General features: G+C 35.0%; 1 protein-coding gene across 2 annotated transcripts in view; it reads left to right on the top strand.

The window, feature by feature from the left end:
* The first annotated feature begins 69 nt into the window (after positions 1 to 69).
* Positions 70 to 19,226, top strand: part of LOC129743716 (calbindin-32) — a 266,038-nt gene continuing 246,881 nt past the window's right edge. For both annotated transcript variants that reach the window (XM_055735839.1, XM_055735838.1), the window contains exons 1-2: positions 70 to 393; positions 9,162 to 9,202. The gene's annotated coding sequence lies outside the window, so the exon portion shown is untranslated. The remainder of the gene's footprint in view (positions 394 to 9,161; positions 9,203 to 19,226) is intronic.

Raw genomic sequence — 19,226 nt, 5'->3', positions numbered from 1 at the left:
TGGAAACTAACGAAAATTCCACAGCAAAGACCTATTTTAACCGAACATCTCCGGACGAATGCCCTCATAACGAGCTCTGATTTCGAGCAGTTCGGACGCGGCGGAAAGTTAGTTCCGTTTCTAGTTTTTCTGGTAATCTGTGACAAGAGGCCGGCTCCAGTTTGTGTGTAAGTGTGTGAAGAAGAAGTTGGGTGTTGATTTGGGTCTCCGTACCCTGCCGGACCCCATTCATCCATCCACCCACGCAAGAACCGTCGTTTGGTTTTAAGGGTTTTGGTTCAAGGTGTTTCTGGTTATTCCTGTGTGGTTTGGTTCTGAGTGAATCTGTGCTTTCGAAAATCCAGAAGGAGGATTATCAACCCGGTGTGCTTTAACTAGGATCAACGGTTAAAAGTGAGTTAATTTTCCTGTATTTAAAAGCTTAGGGGAACGAAGATTTCAAGTTTGATAGAAATCGCAACACACATACCATGGCAAATTGAATCCTGGAATGTTTACCTCTCGGAAGTCGGTGGAAAATTCCCGCGATGGCCTGACCCTAAATTGAACTGTTTGGAATGGAAAAGCTCATGTCCGGGACTTCAATGAGGACAACCTGTAGCCGCTGGAACCAAAATGATGATTGATGTATGCCGAGGGCAGCACCAATTCGTTGCAACAAGCGAAAAACATTGATTGATCCCGAACCATGTTTGACAAAAGCATCCACAAGTGTTTTCCTCGTTTTTTTTTCTTCCTTATTTGGAGGAAAAAGTTGATCCTGTGTGGGTGTTTGTTTTTATCGTGCATTCTTCTGTCTCTGTGTTGGCAGGTTTGTTTATTCGAGTCGGTCGATCCTGAAGGATGAATTGAGGTGGGAAAAAAGCGTCCTAGCGAGAACTCGGAAAACTGTGATGAAATGTAATGGTAGTTGTGCGATGATACACGAACCGCTAGGGTTTTCCCACAAGGATTGTGCCAAAAACGCGCGTGCTGTCTGTGGAAACATCAATCGGAATGTGGAAATTATGAAGGATTCCACCCGCCTGATGGTTTATGTTTGGGATCGTAAATTCTGACATTGACCTCAAAGCTGGGACTGTTAATTTGTTATTTGACTGCTCGTAAATAACCTCGGGTTTTGCGTCCAAATTGACATTTGGAAGTTCATGAGAATTTTGAAACCCATTGAATTGTTTAAATCTCAATTCCATTTTAACTTACAAATAATATCGATATATTTCAGTATCTGTTCAGTGTTTTGAAAAAAAAATTGAATAAGAAAAAATGAATTGAAATGATCCCTAGAGTTTTAAAAGACATCTGTTTAATTTTTGCAAATAGGTAATGATCATTGGTATTGAGATATTATGAAAAATATACTCCTCTACTTAAATTCATATAAATGACTGCCTGGTAAAAAGACTTCATATCTTTGACGAAGAAATTATATTTTTGCCTTTTTTTTGCTATGTATTGTAGGGTTGTGATCTTTTAGAATTCTTTTTTTTCTTAGTTGCATAAAATTTCCCATGGGACGCAATGTGTACGAAATATATTCAACCCATCGATTTTATTCATTTTCTGGTAAAGGATAAAGTCTTCTTGAATTAGAATATGGTTGCTACAATTTTTTCAGCACGTATTCAGGCCGGACGAATCCGGGCATTTTTTTTTTAAACCTGGAAAATCTGGGCAAATTTTGTTAAAACTCAGAAATAACTTAAAAAAAATAAAGAAAAAAAAAATGGAAAATGCAAATTTTTATCAAAACTTTTCAAAAGATTTTAAATAATATTTAAGGCTCTTAAAAACCTTCCATGATTATTTTTTTTTGAAAATTGCTCAAAACATTTCATTTTGAAGGCATGAAAAAAAAATTGACAACACAATTTGTTTTGTTTTTCGACTGATTTGTATAATGAAGTAAATAAATCCAGGAAAAATCCGGGCGTTTTAAAATGAAATCTGGGTAACCAAGCCGGGTCGGACTGTTCCAAAGTTTGGTATTAAATATGCGGAAAAGCCCGGATAAAACCGAGCAATCTGCAACCTTAAATTTGAGTTGCGTGAATTGGAAAATCTGACGATGGTGCTGCAGTTTGTTGTTGTTGCGATAAGAATTATAAAAAAAAAAATCAATTCAATTTAGATTCTGACTCTGAAAATTGATCTCGAGAGGGCAAAGATGAGCGCATTTCTGTATAAGAATAATGACAATATACATTTAGCTTGTATTTTCTCCGATAATACAATTCCTTCAGGCTTAATAACTTGTTTGATAAAGCTCGAATCAGCTTACGATTTTAAACGGACTTGTTTTAAATTAGGTACGTCGAGATTCAGTCAACTCTCTTTTTCATGATTTTCAAAAAGAAATCATTTTTAAAATACAAATTTACAATTCTATTGAGGTTCGGACTATGAAAATTAGTCTAAAGAGGGCAAAGATGAGCGCATTCCTATTCGAAACTAATTGTAACACATTTTGCTTATATGTATATTTTTTTTCGAAAATAGCTTTCTTTCAAGCTTAATAACATTTTTGTCTAAGCTCGAATCATTTTAACGGTTTTAAACGGACTTGTTTTAAATTACGTCGGAATCCAGTCAATCATATTTGTAGAACTGTTTACATATACACTGATGAGAACCATAATGGTGGCTTGTTGAGTTTTGCTAAAGTAAAATATACGAAATTAAGCTTTGGTATGACACACCTTAAAATAGACCAAATAGTTGAAATTTGGTATGAGTGTGGTGGACGGGTTAAAAAGCAATAATAGATATCAAGTTTTTATTTTTATTTTGGTGTACATAGTATTTTTGAAATCCTTTCTGACGGACAGCAAAGATGACTCCAAAATATACTCATTTTTCGATACCTAGGGTAAGGTTGCCAGAATTTTTTCAGCACGTATCCGGGCCGGACAATCCGGGCAATTTTTATAAAAAACCTGGCAAAATCCGGGCATTTCATTTCTAAATCGAGACCAAAAATCCGGGCAGTATCCGGGTAAATTTTGTCAAAACTCAAAACCCAGCAATTACTCAACAAACATCAAAATCAAAGAATTGAAAAAAAAAATTTCATCAAAATTCAAAAACAAATTTGAAATCGTATTTAAGTCTTCCAAAAATCCTTTCATGATTATTTTTGCAAAATCTGCTTAATTTTTTTTTGTTTTGTTGGCTAAATAAAAAGAATTTAAAATACAATTTTTTTTTGTATTATTTGTCAAATAAAGTGAATAAATCCAGGCAAAATCCGAGCATTTTTCAATGAAATCCGGGCAACCGGACCGGGCCGGACTGTTCTGAAATTTTGTATGAAATATCCGGGTAAACTGGCAACCTTAACCTAGGGTGGTCTTAGCGGTAAAATCGTCCATTTTCTCTCCATTGCTCTTAGAAGTGCATTGAAATTTAATCAGGTTTTCAAATAAAATATTTAAAAAATTTTTAGTGATAACCTTCTACATGAAAAACAGTAAATAAACTTTAAATGGTGTCTAAAAGTAGCGTACATATTTCTCAATTTATGATGCAACTTCCATATTAAGACCCCAAAATAGGCCATCAACTTATTGAAGAGTTATGAAAGAAATCATGACAATAAATCTCCTTAATTGCATCGAAAACAAACAATGGTCGAACAACTGTACTCCCATATAGTGCACTTCTTACAACGTGAAATCAAGGGTACTTATCAAAGCAGGCTAAATAACTATTTTTTGTGATTTGAAAAGTGTTTGCAGCGCTATTTTTTTTTATTTCCGTTGAGGAATGACACAGATATAAAGCTTTAAAAAACGAACACAAACATATACAGGATCTCAATGAAACATGATGTTTCCTCGAAGAGATTCCTTTTTTCTTAACTCTAAGCGTACATCTTTCGAGATATACAGCGTACATCTTACAAATGCTAAAACCACCAACCTACTGAAAGTGTACTATGTATGCCGTGACCGGGATTCGATCTCATACTCCCTGGCTTAGAAGACTTGACGGCTATCCTCTACGCCACGGGTGGTGGCCAATGCAAACCCATAAAAAAATAAAAATCCTCATCATTTAAAAAAAAAAAATGTTTTCAAATTTATTGCAAAAACAGATGAGAATATAATTCAATGATTTCTCATTAACTCTTCTGCTATAAATTTAATAAAAAACTATATTCGACAAAGTTCAACAATACACTTTGGTAACTTAAAGGTACTAAATTTGGTCCATCGGTTTATGAAATATCGAATGCCAAATTTCAGAGTTACTCGGCATAATTTTTTTAGCGGTCCTTAATGTGTTAAGTTGTTTTAATAAAATTCAGAACACAAAAAAGTTTTGACATAAGCATAAAGTTTACTGTAATCAAAAACCCCTTCCACTTTACAAATGAGGCGTCATACAAAATCAATTAAAACTACGATGCAACTCGAAGAACGTCAATTGATTCCCAAGCAACGAAAAGTTCCATAAAACAGGTAGGAAAAAGCTTAGTCAGCCCCATCATTGATCTGAAGTTTGTTCTATGCAGCTCAAAAAATAAGATCTCAACGACACTTTTAAGTTAAAAAAAAAAGAAAAACCTTTTATCATCCAGCTTTCAAAAAATCATTAAATGCTCTTCAGGTTATCTCCCTCCTTTTATCTGTTCGCCTCCTCTCCTGATATTCATTAACCTTCTATTGATTACTTACCATGTTCAGTAGGTACATAGTGCCGAAATGATGCCGTACGTCGGATCCCAAACTTGACAAATTGCGGTTTGCCGAGATTTGTTCTATTTGCTGCTCGATTGCTTCATACGTCCATTGAAAAAACACAGTTTGTTCGACTTCGGAATCGAATCCCGACCTTTGTAGCATCCAATTCCCCCCCAGCTAGTTCAAACTAGATAAGAAAACCCCTAGAGTTGAGGAAAAAGATCAAGGGAAATGGGAGAATCACCGATAAGTCGGAAAAGTACCTACGTCGTCGGAGCTGGCGCGAGGAGTTTGGAAGTTATAAAAGAGCTGCGACGGTGGCGATCGAGCTTCACTTCAGTTTTGGGCACTATCCCGTGTGGTCACGAGTAAGACCAAGTGACGATCAGTTAACCATCTAGTGGCAAAGTGGTTCGCACCAACCAACAACCAAGGTTGTGTGCTACAGTGTGTGTGTAGTAATCGTCGTGGGATCGTGCGGAGGGCCGTTCGCTGACCAGGGCGCTAGGCACACACTCCACGGGATCGATCGTGAGAGCGATCGGGGTTTTATTCCCCACATACCGATACCGCTTGCGGAAACGGCCGTTTTTACGGCCAATAAATAAATTGAAAGAGCCACAAAAAGAATCGATCGCTCTCACTTGCCGGTGTGTCCAACCACCAGAAAGCCGAGTAAGTAACTCTAAGCTACCAGTGCAGTGAATTATTCTAAATGCAACCGTGGTTTCATCCAGAAAACCATCGGCTTCTACGTTTGGTTCTCCTCTCAAGAAACCGGATTCAGCTGAAGGACGCCGCTCCTGTCGGACCGGATGCTGTTTCCGTGAGCGCTCACGTTGAGTTAGTTCATTTTTTTGGCCAATTAGCTTTTGTAAAACCTTGCTCTTAATACAAATTGTAAAATTGAAGGGTTTTTGCATCTTTGTTGAACTGGTATCCTTAAAAACAAGCTACGGAACCACGACTTCCCGCTAGCCGCCGGGCAAAGGAAAGTGAGATTTTGGCAAATTCAACTTTGAATTTGGCGCTTAAGCCAATATCTTTCGTTTTGGTACCTTTAATCAATTTTAGATAATTCCTTTCCTTTCAAAACGTTACACCTTCATCCAGCCAGCCAGCCAGGAAGAAAGCACTTCAATGCACTTTTTGTGAGTTTTAAATCCCGATTTGGGTACCACGTTACACATTCATTACATAACAGTTCATACGAAGTCATGTTGCCGGGTTTGCATTGTAGATAGGTCAAACTAATAATCTAAAAAATGCAAGTAAGCACATACGTTGGCGAAACTGCGGTGAATCCGTACACCCATGGTGGATTATCTACATACATACAGTAAAATTGCTCTGGAGTTATTCAGATTTACTCTTAAATATTCTACAAATGACACATTCCACGCGCTTGTACCGCTCAAAAGTGATTTTTATCCGTTCGCGTATCAAAAAATCTCAAAATGGTCTATAATTTTGATAATTCAAATCAAACAAAACCAACGGAAAAAGAGAAAAAAGTTTTTTTACACATGTTTTAGATGATTTTGAAAATCAGTTTTTTTTGTTGAAAAAAGTGGTGTTTTTGACAACTTTTACAAAATCATTAATTTAAATATATGGATGATTTTTTTTTGAAAATATTTTAAGTATGTTCAGAAGCCAAAAAACACGGCTTCATTTTGTAGAAAAAAGAAATTGTTTGTATCCAATGTAGTTGGTTTAAAAAGCGAACAAAAACAGCCGCAAATGAGTGAATTCACGTCACAAAAAAGGGAAGTTTTTCATTTTACGAGTAAACTCTAACTTTTTTTAAATAAAAAAATGAGATTTTCTTTGAAAATGATAAGACGATTCTAAAACTCTAAAATTTATAGAAATCAGTTGGAATCTAGCTGAGTTACAACAGCGCGAATGAGTGAATTCACGTCACAAAATTTGATTTTTTGTTAAATTTTATATGAAAAATGTGCTCTGAAAGCTGTTTTAACCCTCCAGATGGTCGGATTTTTACAAATCGAGCTTAATTAAGTTGATTTTTTTAATAAGTTCATTATTTTCAAATAAAAATACAAAAAAATTTAAAAAAATAAAACTTTTTTTTGGTGAATCTTTAAATGAAAACAGTAGTAATTTTAACATATGATCCCTCAATATGTTGCTATTCAAGTGCCAATCAAAATAAGGAAAAAATTTGGTGCAGATACTGAAAATTTATGATTGTAAAAGTCGGAACAACAGAATATCGTTTTTGAAAGTGTACATAAAATTTGAAGGCTCCAAAGAATGGTTCAGTATAACCACAGGTATAACTTTATATTCGTGACGTGAATTCAGTCAACTACCCTGTTCTGTTTAAACTGAGTGAATTCACGTCACAACTTCAAATAAGCATAACTTCGTTCGTTGTTGCTCAATCGAGAAGTTCCGTACATAAAATTGTGGGTAATTGTTTTCTTTACAACTCATTCGAAGACACCGATATTCTATTCCCACAGAGAGAACAGGAAATCAAAGATGTATGTACTAAAGTCCGAAATGGTTAATTCTAGCGTGAATTCACGTCACAAAAGTAATTAATCACAACAAAAACAACTTAAATTTTAAAATGACCATATTATATTCATTTTGAAGGAAATTCAATTTGCGACCGTTTGCTACAATTTTTTTCATTTTAAAGTAAATTGGTTGACTTCTAGAATGACAACAGTGCAGAAAAATCCGGAAAAGCGATTTCACGTCACGGTGGAATGCGTCTATAGGTGAGATTTCCTTTTTACGAACTGATCAAGGGGAGAAAGAGAGGGACCGGATAGAGTTTCAATTGAAGGACCGCCCATTTGTCGTAAATCAGTTCATTTATAAATAGCTCAAATTGTTAATAAGAACACTCTAAGCTTTTTGGAGACATATTAACGAATTGACTAAACTGCTATCCTATTCAACTGTATTGGGGCAAAGCTTGTCGTTAATGAATAAAAGAAAATCACTCAATACCAACGTGTTTACGGTGGTTATTGAAAACGTCTTAATAGTCGATTTGGGTTATCATTTTCAAGCGAGTTGAGAGAACAGCTTGAGATTGGAAGGTGAGTCGGGAGGACCACCTGAGAATACTGACGCGAGTTTCATGCGAGATGAGAGGTCTAAAGACAGAATTTTGGAGAAAAAAAAACTAAAATTTGAGTTTAGAGAATCGATTCTTTCCAAATAAGAAACAGCGAATCAAAATTGTTTTTTTAAAGTAAGAAATATATTTGAACGGATGTTTTTCGAACAACTTTGAAAGGTATAGTTTCTGTTACGTAGAAACATTATTTTTAACACTTGAAAATCTTTGAAGATGGCACTTCATTGAAGTTTTTGAAGTTTTTTTTAAAAGAATAGGATTGAGATCTATTAAAGATGTTGACAGTACAAAACGGTTCCACTCAAGATCAATTATTTTAAGTTCCTTTTAGTTCCAATCATGATCAGAATTATTGCTGATATTGAATACTTTACCCAGTTTGTCTCAAGTTAGTTTGAAAGGTTCATCTCCTTTCTTTTTAAAAGTTTCCAGCTTTTTAGAAATTTGTGACAACACAGAACTTAACATGATAAATTGGTATATATAATATTCGAATTTTTTTTTAAAAAGGATTATTTTGGTCGGTGAACGGAATAGAGGTTAAAGCTGCGATAAGCTTTTAGAAGTATAATGTTAAGATTAGGTAAATGGTAAAATAAGGTGAGTTCATTAAAAGGTAAGATTTTATCATTGAATTTACATTTGTTTCGTTTCATAAATAATAGAACAACCAATCACTTGCCAACTGAGCAGGTATCTAAACGTGTGCGTAATATCTGTCGTAGATTAATAACGTTAAAGATGTAATTAAATTTAAAACGGTTGCGTAAGTAATTGACTTGTTTATCCAAATTACACAAACGCATACACGTTACACATTCATTACATAACAGTTCTTACGAAGCCATGGTGTCGGGTTTGCATTGTAGATAGGTCGAATTAATAATCTAAATAATACATACATATGTACATACACACATACATACTCTGAAATATTTTACAAATGATTATTGGAAACCAGAAAGCAAGATCTAACCACTGAACTAAAAAAAATCGTTTGGATATAACTTTTATTCATACCGCTTGATCAACCGCTTGATCGACTTTTCTGAGTAGCGTCGAATTGTTCCATTTAGCTCAACTCAAAATCATGAACCCTAATAAAACTGAAAGTTTTTTTTCTAGAAGACTTTATGCAGCTTGGTTCTTTGCAAATATTATCGAGATTTTTGTTCAAACTTCTCCGAAGAGGAGATCTATTGGAAATTATAGTGATTTTGGGATTCACAAGAGTTTTTATGTTGGAAAAACTTTATGGATTTTTGTATAAGAAAAAAGTTTAGACAAAGTCTTAAAATTGTTGAAAATATTATGAAGCCATCTTACCATTGGTTTTCTTGTTTCATTTTCAGATTACGCAGCACTACGACATACTTCATCGGTATTAACTAAGGTAAGATTTTTCTACTCTTTCTGAAAGCATAATCAAGCAAACAAATAAAGCAAAAGGCACTGATTTGTTCGGAAAGAATCTTCTCTGCAAAGTCGTTGTTGTTACATTTGCCTTGTATAGAAAGCAGCGATGCAAACACAGAAAAAAAGTTCCTCGAATCACTTTCACTCTTGGTTGAACATTTCCCGATCCCAATATCAGTGTGTACTAGGTAGTAACTCTCGTTCGTCTATCAACAAATTACATGACGCACAAGTTAGGGGAGGTTTGTTAGAACAGTTCATGCGTTATTATGAGAAACAAATTTTGATTAAATTTTGGAAAAAAATATACCGGGAAAAATTTTACACTCAAAGAAGTGGTCATTGAATTTTTTCTACAGCCTAATAATGGTTAGAACTGACCACAAACAATTGATTGAACCATCCTCTGGAGCACCCCAAGTGCGTGTGGTCTCCGCTTCTTCGCGTGAAGTTGAAAAAGAACCTGATAAGTGGGGGAAATCCGTCCCGAAAGCCCCCCGAAGCTCTTGTAATGAAGATAGGAAGTGTGTTAGGTGTTAGTGTGTGTATGTATGCCGGCATTATTGGATGGAGCTCGGCTAACGAACACCAGACGAAGAGTAGAAGAAGCAGGAGTATAATAACAACAGGGCGAGGACGACGACGACGATGACAACTGTTTCTATGTTGACTAGGGATGTGACGAAGAGGGCGCCTCGGCAAGGACACCAGGCAAGGCGCAAGGCCACAAGGTACAGGAGTCAGCAGCGAGCGGGGGTGTTGGTTTTGTGACAGGTGCCAGACGCACAACATAAGGTTCGTTTTATGCTCGTCGAACACCGAAAAGCCTCGGCAAGGGTAAAGGGGGTTGTTGGTAATTTGGAGTCGTCTTGTCTTGTACCTTTCGCTCATTACAACCCAAGATTCAAGGTCAACCTAAACTTTTCATAGAGATGTAAATTTCATGAAAAAACATGCTCCTATTTGGAACAGGAACATCGTTTTCTACCTTTCGAGTTATCGGTTTTCGGTGTTTTTTACGATGTTTATTAGAAATCGGATGTACGTGAGCTTTATGGGACAGCAACAGTGTCGATTGCTTTCGAGGAAAACCCAACGATGGAAAGGAAGCAAATTTGCCCCAACAATACGGTTGATTTGCTTCATATAAATACAGATCACGTTTCCTCCGTTGCGTTGAATGATTCGCGTTTCACGAGCCTTCTTTCGAGTTTGTAGGTATTGAGAAAACGGATCATTTATTTTTAAAACAATCTTCTCTGCATGTCGAATTGGTGTTACGTTACCAAGCTAATGACAAAATTGACTTTTATTACAAATGGAGGTATACGTTAGGCTGTTGAAAGCTTACAGGTTTTTTTTACGAATAATATTCAATTCAGATTATTGTTTAACGTAGGGTTGAGCAATCTTCCAAGCCAACGGCCCAACTTGAGCTTAATTTTTTTTCGGCGGGCCGACCTTTAAGAAGTTTTTGTGTTAATTTTTGAATATTTTTTTTTCAAATAATTTCAAATTTTTGAATTCTTTCTTTTGAATGCAAACTTTATTTGCTTCACTTTTTTTTTCTTCTCAAAAACGGATTATTTTCAAGATCTTTCAACGATTTATAAAATCCTTTGACCCGTTTTCTGAGAAAAATTCTTTTTTGTTTAAACCGGTTTTTGGAAGAAGACGAGATTTTTTCAAACCTTCATCCATCTCTGTTTTCTGTGCAAAAGTTTTCCCAAATTTGTCCTCGGAGCCCTGATTTTTTTACATACTGTAAAATATATATTTATTTTAAACTTGAAGTTCAAGCATCTATGGCATGATAAGTTGCTGAAATCCTTAAAACATATCGTGTTGTGTACGGTTAATATTCTGTTCCGTTTAAGAATTTTTCTAATATTTTAATTTATACAATGAATTTGCACAAAATTTCGTTCACAGTTGGAAAAACTACCGAACTTATCGGCAGTAGCTTACGGAATCGTTAAAAACATTTTTTATTAATATTTTAAAAAGCTTCATAAAAGCTTAGGTGGCCAAAATTTTACAGTGATAGTCATGCATGATGACGATTCTAGGACATAGCCAAATAGCCAGATAAACTACACACACTCACTGTTAACCAACACCGAAACTTTGGATCAAAAATAAATGTTTTTGGATTCAATAAAATTGGACTGATTTGCCGTTAATTTTAAGTATTGTATAAAATTATAGCTGGTCGGAATTCAACCAGACCCAACTGAACGCCATCAGCATTTTTTCGAGACACTTGAACTTTATGTGCAAATATTTTCACCTAGAAACAAAAGCTTGGATGTTTATGAGCTAGAATCAATAGTTTTTAATTCAAGGAATTCATTTTAATCCTTCGTATTCGGTTTTCTCGGATATGAATAACCCGAGATTTAGTTTCTGTTGTTTTCAAATTTTTAATGGCACTCAGTTCGGTCTGGTCCAAGGCCGGCCAGCTATGAAGCAATCCTTATATGGTTCAAAATTTAGGGAAATGATTTTTTTTCCACTACAAATCAAAAAACTATTGAAAATGTAGTTCGTTAGTTAAAGCATGGGTGGCCAACATTTTAAGGTGGCGGGCCAAATTTCAGAAATGTGATTTGTCTACGGGCCAAAAAATTCTTAGCAGCACATTTTTTTTCTTCCACATATACTTTTAAATTATGATTCAAACTTGTTTAATTAAGTAAAATTTAAAAAAAGCATTTAAAAGCTGTAATGTTCCAGAGTTTGAAAGGAATTTACTAATGATATTTCTTTTACTTTATTTCAATATGTAAAACGACTATAATCGAAACAAAAACAAATGATATTTAGGGTTGCTTGCGATTATTTCTCGATTTAATTCCCAAGTTTTACCGGTTTTTCTTGATAAAAATTATAATTTTCCTGACTTTTGTTACATCAGTCTTTAAAATGAAAACATGGTTTATCAAAAATTTTAACAGTTTTGAGAAAACGAGATCCGCCACACTATTTTGAAATTTTAATAATTTTAGACTTCCTTCGAGTCACATAAAAAAAAAAATAAAAATTTCGGCTTCTGAATGTTTTTTAAAGCTGTAATAAAATGTAATTACCTGAAAATATTCGAAAATGTATCACGTGAAGAAAAGACTTCTTCAAAAAATCATGATGGCTCTCGTTATGTTAAAACTATAAACTATACGTTATGGAAAAATAAAGACTGGATGATTTTAAGCCGAATTTCGTACAAATAAGTTCATTTAATTTAAACGTCAGGATGCTTCACCTCATTCAAATTTGTTTTATGAAGCCCTTCCAGACCAAAATGATTATATTTTTTCTTTAACTGGGGATCACAGCACATTTCGCGTTGTTCTTTTTTAAATAATTCTGAAAATAAGCTTACGTTTACGGAAAAATTGTATTCTAAATGCATAGAAAACCACACAATGCTTTCCAATATTTTAGAATCTGTTGTCAAATTCCATTAAGAAACCCAGTGTATATTGGCAGTCTGGAAGTGTTTGACTTTAAATTCAAGCTTTTGAATTAATTTACACGTTGAAAGTTCGCACGGATTTTCAAATATAATGAAACCACTTTTTACTGCCATTGTTTGATTCAATTTCTAAAGAGCGAAAATTTGAAATAAATTCGATGATTTTTTAACAAGAAGTTTACAAATGTTATGATTTTGCTCTGTTTTATGAGAATAATTCTTTATTCATAATATCACAACTTATCAAAGCTTCGCGGGTCACAAATTGGCGTTCGCGGGCCAAATGCGGCCCGCGGGCCACGGTTTGGCCACCCATGAGTTAAAGTAAAAAATAGTTTCACATCATCTGCGTAAATCAATACGAAAGCATCCGAAAGGGAGTCCGACAAATTGTTCATCAGAAGATTGAAAAGCAAAGGTCCCAAGTGACTGCCTTGAGGCACTCCGGAAGACGTTTCAAAGGGTGCTGAAAACACAGAATTTTATTTATTTATTTATTTATCCACTTGGTACCTTAAGGCCATCCAATCTATTAGGCGAGTGGTGAACTCGCCAAGATTTGTATCCACCAATATTTGTCTGAAGAAACCGAGCTGATGGGGCGAAATTCTATTCTCTACTGCTGGATATAGCCGATGATAAACCAATTTCTCAAAAAAATTAGGCAAAGCAGATAATATTGCTACACCCCTGTAATTTTATGCAATATTTCTAGATCCCTTTTTGTGGATAGGCGTAACTCGCGACAATTTCCAAACAAACGGGAATAATCCCGAATGTAACGATGAATTAAACAGAAGAGCTAAAGGAAGCGCCAACTCATTGCAGCAAGTCTTTAAATATCTGTTTGGTATTCCATCAGGATTTGGGCAGAGAGCCAAGCCGAGCCAAGCCAAGCCAAAATTCTGTGTTCTGTGACACAGATTCTGTGATGAAAATTTGTTCAAAATTCTGTGAAATTACAAATTTTTCTGTGATTTCGGCACCCTTGGTCGTGACTAGCAAACGAAAACTACTGTCAATGGAAAATTTCCAACCAAGAAACGCACGACACGCATCATTATTTCGGCTCTCGGCTTGGCTCTCTGCCCAAATCACCATCCACCGTACCTACTCGGAGAGCAAACAAACACGTTTTGCTGGACGTGCTGCTTGTGGTTCTAGAAATCCAGGAATGATTTTACGTTTATAATTTTCATATTTTTGTGAAATCTCACAGCGTGAATTGTTGCACCTCACTAGAATGAAGATTAAATTTGCTTTCCAATTAATATACTTTTTATAGGTCCAAACAAAGTAAAAGCACTGAAAATCCGGGTACAACCTGGCGGTGGACCACAAAAACAAATGAAATTTCAATTTGTAAAAAATCGTGCAAACTAGTGAACTTTGAAAAATTCCCGTTAATTCAATTTTTGTTGCATCAAAAATCTAAAGACAGCAAAATGTCAGAATTAGAATAAAATTTGTAATGGTATTTTTTTCAAAAGCTCTACCACCGCTGAAACAGTTTTTACTAGCAATCTAATGAAAAGTAGGCTTTTCAGACCACTTTTTTAACTTTTTGTGAACATTCCATTAAAAAAAAAAATAAAAAAATATTTCTTGGCTTCATGATGTAGACATTAACTTCAGCTTCCATATGCATAAAGCAAATATTTTTTGGTCGTGTAATATATGATCTACAGCACTTTTCTTGAGGCATGTTTTTTCGAATTTTCACTCTTTCATGCTGAATAACGAGAAAACTATAAGCTTTAGCTATATATAATGTTCTAAACATATTTTACTGACATTACAAGGTTTCTATTGATATAAGTTTTGTATGAAGTTCAAAATAATTCAAACGAATTAAATAGATTTTACTTTTATAGTGTCAAAATGACACTCTAAGTCGGAAAAGGGAGTTTTTTTGTCCAGGCTTCCAGGGTTCGTCCATAAATAAAGTGAAGATGCAATATTAAAGAACTTTTGAATTCATTTAGGGTCCCCGAAGAAATTTTTTTATTTTGAAGCTTCTGAAAAAAGTTACAAGCATTCAAACTTGCAATAGTGTCAAAATGACACTCTAATGCGGATGAGGGTTAAGAGGCATTTAAAAGTTTCTTGGTGCCGTTCAGTGCTGTAAAGTGAAGTTTTCGACACCGAAAACAGTATCGAAAAAGTTTACAGCTCGTGTTGAAAAAAATCCATTTTTAGAAACTACAAAGCATTTAGCTTAAATAAAATGAAAGAATCACCAGCTAGAGAATAAAAATTCAAATCATGCTTATTCCGTAAATCCACAAAAATGCTGTTGAATTTCATTCAATTTCGAACTTGAATCAAATCTCAAAACAATGGATTATTGAAAGCATATTAGAATAACTATTTTGATAATTTAATGATTTAACAGTATCATGAATCAAACGCAGTTTCAAACACCTTACTGTTTTCAAAATCTTAAAGCCGATTCTAAGAGTCCAATCAATGATAACCAATTATAAAACAAGCCATTTTTGATAATCTGATGGTTTAAAAGATTTGAACTTATTCCACATTTTGTTATTAATCTAATGTTGACGTTCCGGATTCGGTTTAAATGTTTTACTGAAAGTATTTGAAAACCAGTACAATACCACTTTTTAAATTTCACGCACAAAAAGGAACGAACTCACCAGTTTCACAAATAAGCTTTTAGACTAGCAAGGAAACATTTTTCTAATATTCCTGGGTAAGTGGCCTTCGGGATTCTCCGGATTAGATGGGGGTCTTTACTCGATGCCAATCCATATGCTCTGCTTTCGGGGCTCGTTCGTTTTTTCCATTAGTTTTTTTTTTATCCATTTTGATTTGGGAATAGTATTTAAAAAAAAAACTCTTCCGTCATTTTTTAGCACAGCCTACTCTTCTGTTTTCAAAATTCATAATCATAAGAGCAAGTTCACTGGTGTTGGGAAAAAGTGGTAGAAATTTTGTCACTTTTTGCACATTTTAAAAATTTTGCCATGCAAAAACATTTTCAAGATCTGTGGCCTTCAAGTTTTTTAACAACACGTGTTATAGTTTCGCATGCTGTGATGCAAAAACAGCAATATTTCTAGCACATACGGCTGAAATAGAAACAGTGCTGTAAAAAAATACAACGCCCAATGATCTTGAAAACATTTTGGCATGGTAAAATTTTCAAAATGTCAAAATTTCTATCACTTTTTCCCCACACCAGTGAACTTGCTCTAAAGAATATCATTTTCATAACAAAATGATTTATTGTATTGAAAAACTCTTTTCACTTCCAAAACCGGGATATAATTTTCAATTGATCTCGAAACAAAAATTAGTTTTGACAAAAGCATTTGAATCATTGCAATAAAAGGCATTTTTCACTGATTTAAAGGGTAGAAGGCTCATAATTTCAGATAATTTTCACCAAATAAGTTCACAATTAAGTTTGGAACAACTTTTAAGACCACTTTGACTAATGGAGATGATCTTAAGAGCTTCCATAAACTTTGGGATCTTTTTAGTTTTTTTTAAATTTTAGTTGCTTTTTCGTAACACCAAAAGGTTTAAAACACTTACTGTGGCAATAGACAAACTCAATTTGGGATATTTTTCGAATTTTTTAAACTCTAGGATCTAAAAAGCATCTTTTTAGTTCCCAGCTTATTCATGATTTTTTGCAAAATTTTTAAGTAACGTTTATATAAGAAAATTTGAACTTTTAGGTATGTATGGGAAAATTAAATTTTTTTTTACTGAAAAATAAATATCATTTTCGTTTCTTCTGTGGAACCGAGCCTGCTAATGATTTTGTGCCAATGGAAATTTTTCACGGAACAACTTAGTTGAAAACTGCAACTTTCTGTCTTATTAGGCAAAGAAGTTATCAGCTGTATTACAGTGGTGTTTCTTTTAGAATTTGAAACCAATAAATTCAAATGACATCACTGCTGGTGCCTAGCGAAGTATTGCATGACTACTTTTCATGCAATACTTCGCTAGGCACCCAGCAATGATTTCAATTATATTTATTGTTTATTAATTTCGAAAGACATGCCCCCATTCAACACTTAACAACTTTTTTTGTCCTATAAGATACGAAGTTACAGTCTTCTGAAAAGTTGTTCAGCGGGAAATTTCCTTTAAAGTTTTAAAATTGGCACAAAAACCATTAGCGAGCTTGGTTCCACGGAAGAAAAAAAAAATTTTTTTTGTTGATTTTTCAGTGCAAAATATTCAATTTTCCCATTCAAACCTCTAAGTTGAAATTTACTCATGTATACGTTACTCAAAAATTCTGCAATAATCAGGGATGAGTTTTGAACCATAATAATGGTTTTCAAACCCCAGGGTTAGAGAAATTCAAAAATGACCTCAAATCGACTCAGTCTTCTATGGTAATGACTTCAAAGTGTGCTATGAAGCATTTTAAGTGGAATGTTCGAATGCCATCTACTAGTTAACTGTAGATCACGTAAAAGCCTTTAAAACCAACGAACAGTAAGGAAATATAATGCACGTTTCTTAATTTTCTTGAACAAGAAGTGGTCGTTTTTTTTTAAAGAATTTGATTAGATGTTTCGAAATTTCAAACGCGATTTTCTCGTTTCGAGCTAACTGCTATTTAGCTTCTTAAATTAAAATTTATGACGAAATTGAAACAATTGATAAAAATTACATTATTGACAATATAGACTAAAATGACACAAAGGACATAAAAAAATAACAAAATTGAAAAAAGTATTAAAATAAGACAAATGAACTGAAATGAAAAAATTTGATTTAAATTGACAAATTACGACAGTCGACAATAAGGATAAAGGGAGATACGGTCAAAATTTAGTCAATATAAACTTGACGAATTTCTTTCAATTTTGCATTTAATAAACTTGAACACCCCACATTTTGAAGGTGTGTGTGTAGAATGTTGCTCCTATTTTGATTTTGGAATTCACTCTTCAGTTGTCAAAATGCCGTCCAAGGAAGAAGAGCAGCATATCAAAATTTTGCTCGCGCATCGCTACTCGCACGCTCCGAGCTACTCGCACGCAAAGCTGGCAAAATCGCTAAAAGTTGCCAAATCAACCGTTACAAATGTTATTAAAGTGTTTGGGGAACGTTTGTCCACAGCCAGGAAGTCTGGATCGGGGGGAAATCGAAAACCGGAAGCCGCTGAGACGACAAAGAGAGTTGCAGGAAGTTTCAAGCGAAACCCTAACCTCTCTCTCCGAGATGCCGCAAATAAGCTGGATGTATCGTCTACAACCGTGCATCGAGCCAAAAAACGAGCCGGACTATCGACTTACAAGAAGGAAGTGACTCTAAATCGCGATGATAAACAAAATACGACGGCCAAAGCGCGATCTCGGAGGCTGTACACGACGATGCTGACGAAGTTTGACTGCGTGGTAATGGACGACGAAACCTACGTCAAAGCCGACTACAAGCAGCTTCTGGGACAAGAGTTTTATACGGCAAAAGGAAGGGGAAAGGTAGCAGACATTTTCAAGCACATGAAACTGTCAAAGTTCTCGAAGAAATATCTGATTTAGCAAGCCATCTGTACCTGTGGCCTGAAAAGCAGCATTTTCATAGCTTCCGGGACTGTCAACCAAGAAATTTACGTGAAAAAGTGTTTGAATAAACGTCTGCTGCCTTTCCTGAAGAAACACGGTTGTTCCGTACTGTTTTGGCCGAATTTGGCATCTTGCCATTACGATAAAAAGGCCATGGAGTGGTACGCCGCCACAACGTGCAGGTGGTTCCCAAGGACAAGAACCCTCCCAACACACCAGAGCTCTGCCCAATTGAGAAATACTGGGCCATTGTCAAGCGGAACCTAAAGAAGACCAAAAAAACTGCTAAGGACGAGCAGCAGTTCAAGGCAAATTGGCTTTCTGCGCCGAAGAAGGTGGACAAGTGGCTGTACAAAATCTGATGGCAGGGGTTAAGCGTAGGGCCCGGCAATTCGGATTTGGAAAAGCGGAAGCCTAACTGAATATTTTTCCTGAATTTTATACTAATTAAACTTGAAAAAGAAATTTAATTTGATTTTTCAAATAAACGATTTCACCGATTCACACGCGTTTTCTCTTGACTAAATTTTGACCGTATCATTCTTTAAAATGGTTTGAAATTATAAAATCCATGATAAATTTTCCGATTATTGGCCCCAACGATGGGATCTACAGTTAACTAGTATCCCTCTCGCTATGCGAATCTGAAAATTTGCTCATTTCTGACAACCGAAACCCATTAACGACCTGGCTTCAACTTATGCCTTTAGATCTCAAAATTTAATACTCACTGACAGCTCTGATGCAATCATCGGTTTGGGCCAAATAAAAAAAAAATGTTGAAACATAAAGCCATAACCCAAACCATCATTATCGAATGGTCCCATCAATTCAAGCAAATTGATCCAATCATCCCTTCCTTAAAAGGGCCCAACTACTCCCCTTTTCGAAGCAAGTATACGGGGGACTCACGCATCCTCACGCCTTATTAAATGTGGGTGGTCTTCAATGTTAGTGTTTTTTTTTTC

Source organism: Uranotaenia lowii, chromosome 2 (assembly GCF_029784155.1).
Source record: "Uranotaenia lowii strain MFRU-FL chromosome 2, ASM2978415v1, whole genome shotgun sequence".
NCBI classification, from domain to species: domain Eukaryota; kingdom Metazoa; phylum Arthropoda; class Insecta; order Diptera; family Culicidae; genus Uranotaenia; species Uranotaenia lowii.
This window is presented reverse-complemented; position numbering and strand designations above follow the sequence as displayed.